Genomic DNA, 8,507 nt, shown 5'->3' with positions numbered 1-8,507 from the left:
ACTGTTCACTGTTGAGGAAGACAATACTAGATCAGCATAATTCATCGTATCCCCCCCCAGAGATCCATTATTGGGCTCCACAGAACTAAAGATGTTACTGTACACTTGACTGAGCATATCAAATACTAATTCTCCATTATTCTGAAAAAGCAAAACATTATCAGATCTCTGTCCAGAATCTTCACTCCAGAAAGAAAATGCCATGGCAGAGCCAACTTGGCTATCGAAGCCCGATGTGGCCATACAGCTAATTAATACGCTTCCGCTGGATCCATGCAACTATGGATTTGCACACATTTTCACGATTTAAAAAAAAATAGCAGATCTGCAAGCTATGAGCTTTTTTTTTTAAATGTTGGGAAACATTTTGCCAACATTTACACATGACACAGATGCTTTCCAGGTCTTAGAATAGAGTTAAATCAAAATATTTGCACACATTTTCACGATTTTTCAAAAAAATAGCAGATCCACAAGCTTACAGCATGTAGATCTTGTAGTTAGATTGTTGTCTTGCTCTTTTTTTGTGTAAATCCTCAATATTCTGATATTCTCTACAAGCTCATAGCACGGCACCGAGTGCCGCGCTACGAGCTTGTAGATCTGCTATTTTTGAAAAATCATGAAAATATGAAAATATGGGGTTTCCACCCCTGACTGAGAGGTGGGGGCTTACACACACACACACACACACACACACACACACACACACACACACACACACACACACACACACACACACACACACACACACACACACACACACTGTGCTCCCGTTTTCATCACAGTATTAACTTGACAGTTGCTTCTCTCAAACATGTTCTGCAGCTCATTTACAAGGAGGCCTGTGACGTATGCAAGTGCAGCAAATATGTACAAGAAGGAAAAAAAAGGGAATGCCTTTTTGCAAGCTGCCTTTCATCACCTACAAATGCAGAGAAAACATGCTGCAGCAACTAACTTTGTAGATGCTGCATATGTCTTCAAAGAAACAGATCCAAAAAAGGGGATAACCTGTTTGACCCAAGCTATTGAAGCCTACACTGACATGGGGTGGTTCACCAACGCAGCCATAATTCACATCTCCATTGCTGCAATATATGAGACCAAGCTGGTTGAAGTTGATAAGGCTATTGGTCATTATGAACAGGCAGCAGACTATTACAAGAGAGAAGGTTACACCCGCAGTGCAAACAAGTGCCTAGTCAAAGTTGCAACCTATGCAGCTCAGCTGGAGCAGTACCCAAAAGCCATTGAGATGTATGAACATCTTGGAACCCATGCAATGAAAAGTACACTGCCTTATTACATGGCAAAAGATCACTTCTTCAAAGCAGCGCTCTGTCACTTCTGTGTACATATGCTGAATGCAAAACTTGCGGTACAGAAGTATGAAGAAATGTTTCCAGCCTTTTCACGTTCTCGAGAATGCAAGCTGTTGAAGAAACTTCTATATGCCTTTGAGGAACGAAATGTTGACATGTATACCGATTCGGTGAAGGAATTTGACGATATCTCCAAACTGGACAATTGTCTCTCTGCCATGCTACTAAAAATTAAGAGAACCATACAGAATGACACAGACCTGTTGACACAGACCTGCTTTGACCCCCACAGGGGCTTCAAGAGGGGGGGAGAGGGAGAGAGAGAGAGAGGGGGAGAGAGAGAGGGAGAGAGAGAGAGAGAGGGAGGGAGTTTTTATTAACTCAACTTATCATGACCAGATTATTTTTTATGTCTTCTGACTTGCCTGTAGCTCTCCTGTGACCACTGTAAAACAAGTCACTTTGTTCTGGTCAAAACCTGCTTGGTAATTTGCACGTGTGACTGCCATTGTTTCCCTTACTGTTTTTCAATGAGCTTTCTGTTCTGAAATGCTGCCCTTGTTAATGTATCTCTTGTCCAATGCACCCCTTTGTGTCCCTTTGTGTCCAATGCACCCCAGTGTGTAATTCAACTACCTGGAGGAACCCTGAAAACTGCCTGATCCACCAGACAGTACTCAATAGTTCTATGTTCAAAAACTGTTTGAGCTCCGGGAAAGGGGTACAACTCATACACACAGTTGTGGGTCCTCGTCCTATCTGAAGGAAATTCAGATGAAATGTTAGCTGCAGTATAAACCTAGGCAACTTCCTCCCGTCTGTAACTATTCTCCTAACCAAGGAGGCCATGAGAGGTTTCAGACACCTGATTTAGAGGATTTTTCCTTTGCCTCGAGCAGATATGATGGAAGGTCAGGTTGCAACGAAAGAGTATGAACTATGCTTGCTAGCTTGAAAATGGCTTTTATGACCTGTGAGTGTGTATGTTTGTTTGTTGAAAATAAGTTAAAATAAAAAATATACAAAACCCCTATTTTCAAGACAGCCTAGACAAAAAACCTATGAGAGTTACAGTGCAGCTGCTATATTTAAAGTCAAAGTACTCAAAGTATCACAGAAACAGAGAGGTACTTAGAAAGTACCCAAAGTAATGAGTACAAAAAGTAATCCATACTAGAGTAGTTGAGGTACTTGAACATTGAAATAGGCACACCTGATTGGTTAGCAGCTACACAGCAGTGTTTTGTTAAGTTTATGGCCCACAAGAGACACAGGGAGCCTCATATTTCCCCAGTGCGGAATGCACACATATCAATGGGGGAAGGTTAAGACACACACACACACCCCCACACACACACACCCCCCCACACCCCCCCCCACACACACACACACACACACACACACACACACACACACACACACACACACACACACACACACACACACACACACACACACACACACACACACACACACACACACACTCCCTTTGGTATGTGTAGTAAAAAAAAGGCATGCAATTGCTTACAATGAAACAGTAAACAATGAAGTGTGAAATTGTTGTCGCCATATGCCCCTGAAGCCCTGGTCAAGGGTTTGGCTCTTGTCTCTGGAGGTGGTGGATACAATAATATACCCGATCTTACCAAAAAAGCAGCCTCAGATTTGGTGAAGGATCCAAGCAACTCACTCAAACAGGCTTCAGATGACTAGGGGAGATCTCAATCAAGACCCTGGTCTATGACCGTTGCATGCTTATGGCCTTTGTGCGTAAAATCAACAGGAATGTATCTTCCCCAGGTGTTGAAGCTAGCTAGCTCAGAGAGCCTATGAAAAATTTTGTACAGGCACTTATCACATAAGGGAGAGGTATTGGGATATATGGCATGAAGCCTTGACTTTGAATAGTGTAGTCTGTGCACAACTTTGAACTGAACCAGGGTGTGTCTGGCATTTATAGAACTGGAATGAATTTCACCCAAAATTGACTCCCAAAGATCTTCCGAAATTGTAATATCCAAATCCCTCTCCCAGTCGCACCTAGATTTATCACTGGAAACAACATCAGAAGCCTGTAGAATGTCATAGAAAGAGGAAACTGAACCCATAAAACCAGGTGTAAGCTGAAGAATACTGTCTAGTATATTGTGCCAACTCAGGCAACAAGTGTTTGGAGTTTCCAGAACTTCCTACAGTAAAACATCACAAATTACAGTCCAGACTTTGAAGGCCACGTGGATCAACTTCTGCAACTTCAATCAGCACTACCAAGGTGTGCTTCAACTGAGTTTACCAAATGAAATCGTTTGACCTACACTCACACTAGTTTGTCATAATACTTCTGGTATTCTGTCAGAATACCTCAAATCCAAATGAACTAATTTTGCCCTGAACTGAATTTGACCTGAAGACACATTTAGAGAGAGACACTTCACATTCAGAGAGAACAGACAGAGAGATACTGTAGACAGTCTCACGCTAGACGTTGCTGCCATCTGCTGATGAAAAGTACGAACAACAAATAGAACTATACAGAGAATAAATAGGCCATAAGTATTTGCTTGTCTTATTACAGATATGGGTTAGTTAGTATAGTGCAGAGGACTAGAATAACAATTATTCAATTATCGCTATATGATTTTAAGATCAGTTGTTTGTTGAAATATATACAACAACAACAACAACAGTATAAGTATAAAATTATTGGTATCAAAATGTACCAAAAGTAAAAGTACTACAATGTTTGAAAATAGTAGATCTACAAGCCCACAACATTGTGAGCTTGTAGATCGGCTATTTTCAAATAGCCTAGGTATAACATAGGGCTAAATTGGTTAATGTATGTTTTATAGTGTAATTTATATCTGCAAAGTAAATAGTAACAAAAGTTGAGCGATATGAGCTTGTAGATCTGCTATTTTCAAATAGCCATAGTATAAAATGTGGTTAAAGTGGTTAAAATGATTGTGACGCCATATTAACAGGTTTTGCTGGGGACCCCCTGGTACCCCCTCAAGGATCCCTGGGGGTCCCCGGATCCCACTTTGAGAACCAATGCTTTACACCACTGTATGAGCCATTGTACAATTGTGCTGAAAGTGTTGTGCTTCAACTCAGGCAACAAGTGTTTGGAGTTTCCAGAACTTCCTACAGTAAAACATCACAAATTACAGTCCAGACTTTGAAGGCCACGTGGATCAACTTCTGCAACTTCAATCAGCACTACCAAGGTGTGCTTCAACTGAGTTTACCAAATGAAATCGTTTGACCTACACTCACACTAGTTTGTCATAATACTTCTGGTATTCTGTCAGAATACCTCAAATCCAAATGAACTAATTTTGCCCTGAACTGAATTTGACCTGAAGACACATTTAGAGAGAGACAAATCACATTCAGAGAGAACAGACAGAGAGATACTGTAGACAGTCTCACGCTAGACGTTGCTGCCATCTGCTGATGAAAAGTACGAACAACAAATAGAACTATACAGAGAATAAATAGGCCATAAGTATTTGCTTGTCTTATTACAGATATGGGTTAGTTAGTATAGTGCAGAGAGAAAACATACTGCTTCCAGACAGAGAGAAAACAGAAAACTCCAAACACTCGTTGCCTCTTCACAGTAAACCAAAGTGTTGTAAACAAATGAGTAAACCTGTGTATTTTCATGTGTGTGTCTGTGTGTGTTCATCCAGTATGTTTCAGCCAAACATGTATACATGGGGGGAGAAAATCCCCTAAGAATGACAAGAACAATGAATAGATAAGTAAAACACTTGTTTTATTTTTTTTTATTACAATGAGAAAACAATTGTAATCCTGTCCTTAAAGGGAGATCCAACTAATTTTGGAAACATATGACTGTGGGAGCCACAGCACTCCTGGGTTCTGACAGAGATAAGAAGACAGAGATTTCCATGTGATGGTTGAAGAGGACCTAGACAAATGTTCTCCTCCCTCTGCTACCACCTGACTCAATCATGTCCTCCCCATCTCCTACCCCATGCCTCCGATCCTTATGCCTCCGATCCCAAAGGATTGCAGCCTCATGGAATGGGTCAAACTCCTCCGGATCTTCCTCTGGATGATCCCCCTCCGTAATGATTTCTAAGCCTCCTCCTCTCTTTTCCTCATATCCTTCTCCGTCTCCCTCCAAATGTAACAGTTCAGAGGCCATGGCCTCTTTCTTGCTGTTAACTTTCGGCAACAGCAATCCCTTTTCCATCAAGTCAATGTACTGGGTTTGAGTGGGAGATGATGACACTAAGTCCAGAATAGACTCAAAAACATTGTCCACCATAGAGTCCACGACTTGCTCTACCACAGATTTGGTAGATGCATTGGTCTCCTGAAAATTCTCAAAATCACTCATTGTGTCCTTTCAGTTGCAGGATAATCTTGACTAAGGTTATTGGTGGATTAAGGCTGGTAGTTGTCCTCTTATCTCTTTTATTTTCTTCTTCTTCTCTTTCTGAAGCTTACAAGCAAACTGTCTGTCTGAGGGTTAGGGGTTGTCTGGTTAGTCTCTTTTCTTCCTCCACTCCTTTTTTGACGTTTTATTTAAGTTTTTACAAGAAACAGCGCCCCAAGTGGTTTGCAACGATAATACAACTTCCTGTTCTTCTGATCCCATTTGCCCAGCTGAAACTCATTATCAAACCCTAGCAGCTGCAGGTGGTATTGCTGCTGATTACCAATGTAACTATGAATTACGTAAACAATAGGAATATATCTGTTATTTCCCCTCTGTAAACCCTGGTTAGGGTTAGGGTTAGGTTAGGGTTATGTTATTTAATTATTATTTTTTCGATTAATTTCGCGGATTTGGGTACTTTATTTTCGTTTTTTTGTTACTTTATTTCGGGTTTAGGGTTAGGGTTAGAGTTAGGTTAGGGTTATGTTATTTAATTCTTATTTTTTCGATTAATTTCGCGGATATGGGTACTTTATTTACCTTAAAATTATACTCGAGTACAGTACTTGAGTTGAGTACATGTACTTTGTTACTTTCCACCACTCACTGTCAGCATTAGATTCATTATTACTTACTCACCTTCTGCAAAGATTGTCTTGGTTTCAGAGAGCATGGTGGTAAATATGAACTTTTGCCCCAAACTTTAAGTCTTTGTATTCCATATGTCCCACGTCCGTGTGTTTACCTTTTACTCAAGCCAACATGGAGTGTGAGAACGTAGGCTTGACGTTGGTCAAGCCAAGCGGCCCCAGAAGTCTGTTTCCTTTCAAAGCGATGTGCATTTCAAAATAAGAGGTTTTAAATCTATACTTGAAATGTGTTATAATTCAACACACATTTTATTTTGAAATACTACTGGAAATAGAAGTAGCCAGGTAGCCTAGTTGAAACTACTTCACACGCTCTTTTTTCCTGGAGCCCCCCCCCACACACACACACACACATTTAAATCATTCATATTTCATAATAATCATAATACACAAAAAATATCATATGGCTTCATGTCTCACAGACATTTTTTATTTTTATTTCACGGCAAGCGATTCTGCAACAAGTAACAAACAACAAATAACAAGCCAAGATTATAAAAATAAGGGCATTGTACAAAATACAATATAGTGAAGTGAAGACACAATTGTTTTTAATACAAAAAATACAGTGGATCTTTGTCTCTTGTGCAAATAAAAATAAAAGAGCACCTCAGTCTCTTTAATAAAAATAAAGTAATAGAGTGGACCTTTGTCTCTTGTGCAAATAAAAATAAAAGAGCACCTCAGTCTCTTTAATAAAAAATAAAGTGATATAGTGGACCTTTGTCTCTTGTGCAAATAAAAATAAGAGCACCTCAGTCTCTTTAATAAAAATAAAGTAATATAGTTGACCTTTGTCTCTTGTGCAAATAAAAACAAGAGCACCTCTGCTCTGTCTCTTTAACAAACAAAGTAATAAAGAGGACCTAAGTCTCTTGAGCAAATAAAAATAAGAAAGCACTTCAGTCTCTTGTGCAAAAAACAAGGCACTTTGCTGCAATTAAGTCAAAGACGAGTTCTAGTTCTAGAACTTTACTCGTCTTGTCTTTCTTGCTGCAAACTCATCAATCACAGCATCATAAGATAGCTGCTGTGAGACCACATGGTTGATGCTGATGATGGCAAGCCCATTCAGACGTTCTTGCACCATGGTGGATCTGAGGAAGGTTTTAATTAGCTTGAGCTTAGAGAAGCTCCTTTCAGCAGCAGCCACTGTAACAGGAAGAGTGGCATAGATTCTCAGAGCAACCCACATATTCGGGCACATTTCTACCAGCTTGTTATCATGAATGTAGGTCAAGAGTTCCATGTTTGTCATGCGCTTTAATGGCAAAGGAGGGAACTGTTCCATTTCTGCTGCAAGTTCCATGCCATCGACATCGTGATGTCCATCATGAGTTAGAGCACTGCTCAGGGTGTCACAATGCTCTTGCACCTCTTCCTGTGACATGTTGGGGAAGTTGTTGAGCACTCCAAAAGTGTCATTGACCTTTCCCATGGACTGGAATCTCTCATCAAGTGAAGTGAGGGTTGCATCCACTAACACATTAAAAAATTCTATTTCCATTCTCTTGAGTGCATCATCAATAGGCTCATCTGGATTCTCGTAGGAAAAAAGCCTTTTTCTGGTTCTCAACCGCTTTTCTTTGAGCACTGCCTCCACGTTCATTTCTTCGCACATCTCCTTTGCAGTTGTCCGTGCATCAGAAAATCCAGTGTTTCTGTAGGACGCAAGGGAACCTCTGGTTTTCTGCAGCAAGCCAACAGCCACATCTACAAGCATGGAGGTAGACTGCATCAGCTTACTCACCTGCTGGATCTTGTGGAGTATGTCATACCAGATTACAGTGCACAAACAAAAGCGGAAGGATCCAATCTCCTCAGCCAAAGCCTGGGCTTCAACTTTTACCACAGGGTCTTTGGTAGTTTCCCTCACCTCCAGAAGAGCCTCTCTGACTTTCCCTGCCTGGTATCTTACAGCCTCAATGCTTTTAATTCTGCTTTCCCACCTGGTCTCTGACCATGATTTCAGGGTGGTTGTGACATGTTTTAGGAGAATCTGCCATCTCTGAGTGGAGGCTGAGAACAGTGTGAACATTTTCAGCAAATAGCCAAAGTAGCCAATAGCATCTGGTGAGCTCTTAGCAGCATCAGCTACCACCAGATTCAAAGTGT

The 8,507-nt window shown here is 40.7% G+C and overlaps 1 pseudogene across 1 annotated transcript; it reads left to right on the top strand.

Moving 5' to 3' along the window:
• Window positions 1-202: 202 nt before the first annotated feature.
• LOC311043208 (alpha-soluble NSF attachment protein-like) lies at window positions 203-1,952 on the top strand (annotated as a pseudogene). The gene is made up of 3 exons: window positions 203-235; window positions 829-1,587; window positions 1,946-1,952. The product of its transcript is annotated as an alpha-soluble NSF attachment protein-like (transcript).
• Window positions 1,953-8,507: the final 6,555 nt, after the last annotated feature.

The sequence above is a fragment of the Gymnoscopelus microlampas genome (genome assembly GCF_963454915.1).
Source record: "Gymnoscopelus microlampas genome assembly, chromosome: 4".
Taxonomy (NCBI): Eukaryota; Metazoa; Chordata; class Actinopteri; order Myctophiformes; family Myctophidae; genus Gymnoscopelus; species Gymnoscopelus microlampas.
This window is presented reverse-complemented; position numbering and strand designations above follow the sequence as displayed.